The following is a 1,472-nucleotide window of genomic DNA, read 5'->3' as shown; positions in this document are numbered from 1 at the left end:
TTCACTCAGAAATTTCAGTAGCCCCTCAATGCAGAACACAAGATCCAGGGGGCGTGGTTGGATCCACATCCAGAGGGTGGGGATTGGTAGGTTTATGTATATGTAAGGTGGGAGGGGCTGGGTCTGGATCTAACCACGCCCCCTGGATCTTGTGTTCTGCAGTGAGGACCATCTCAGAAATTTCACAAATAATTACAAAGAGACTGCAAGTAACATTGAATTGAACTTAAAATTCTGAAGTAAAAAAAAAATTGACTCCAATAATCTCTAATAAATCAGTTTTATTTACAACTTTGAAAACAGTGTAGAGCAAGCTGTCACATGATATTTACGCCTCAAGTGATTGGCTCAAAAAGTTCCATGACTCCGTGCCTCTTTCCAGCGGCTCCTGCTCCAGCCGAGCAGCTACCATTGACACGAATGAAGCTGCTCTTGAATGGAAGACACCGGGTTTATTTCTTTTAATTGCCCACATGTTGCATCAGTGCAAAAATGGCATTAACAGATGATTAAAACACGTCCAATTGTCTGTTCTGCTTTTCTGTGTTGTGTCATTAAGTGCTCATATATCTGCACTAACAATGCACTTTATGCAGTCTCTCTCACACACACACACACACACACACACGCTCACAGACAGACGGATCACTTCTCTGAACGCTCTCTGTTTGAGTGTGCAGCGATGTGCCTCTCCTCCGTTTCTAAATGACCGTGTCTTGGCTGAATGCTCTCGGCTCATTTAGAAAGCAGAAGTGAAACGCTCCCCTCTTTCCAAATCCCTCACACTCTACAAAAAGCTCTACTTGAACGAGACAACAGAGCGATCTGTCGTCCTGTGATAGAGCGTGTTTTCATACAGACAGACATATGCGGCGGCTGATAGCAGCTCCTGTGGGTGTTCTCCTCCGATGCGTCGCTCTCTCACTGCAATCTGATCACACAACGAAGCCCTAAACAAACTACGACTGAAAGGAAGTGATAAACAGAGTTTCCTGTAGAGCGCTGCCTATGATAACATCTCTCATGGACGGCGGTGTGAGTCAAGGTTCTTCAAATGAAAGGCTTTTTCTTCGGCCGCAACAATAGAGCGGTTCTGCTGTGGACAGAGACTCGCTGGAAACAATAAAACACACTCCACATTCCTGATGCGTTACATTAATGCAGACAAACAAAACAAAATCAGAGTGCATTCATGCGTTACAAGCAACGCGAGTTATGTAATCAGATTACCTTTTCAAGTGACTAGTAAAGTAATGCATTACAATAAAATATCTGAGCTACTTTTTCAAATAATTAACACCAGATACATTGTTTTCCCATCGCTTCCTTCAACATAAGGCTTATTAATTTCACTTATAGTGTGAAAGGGCCTTTACAATTGCCAAAAATAGAACTTTTGGGTGCTTTGTTATTAAAAAAATAAATAAATAAAAATAAGCAAGCCCTGCCCAGGTGGCAAAAAGTACTGCAAA

This window comes from Cyprinus carpio, chromosome B12 (genome assembly GCF_018340385.1).
Source record: "Cyprinus carpio isolate SPL01 chromosome B12, ASM1834038v1, whole genome shotgun sequence".
Classification (NCBI taxonomy): Eukaryota; Metazoa; Chordata; class Actinopteri; order Cypriniformes; family Cyprinidae; genus Cyprinus; species Cyprinus carpio.
The sequence above is the reverse complement of the archived record's forward strand: the minus strand, read 5'-3'. Positions refer to the sequence as shown.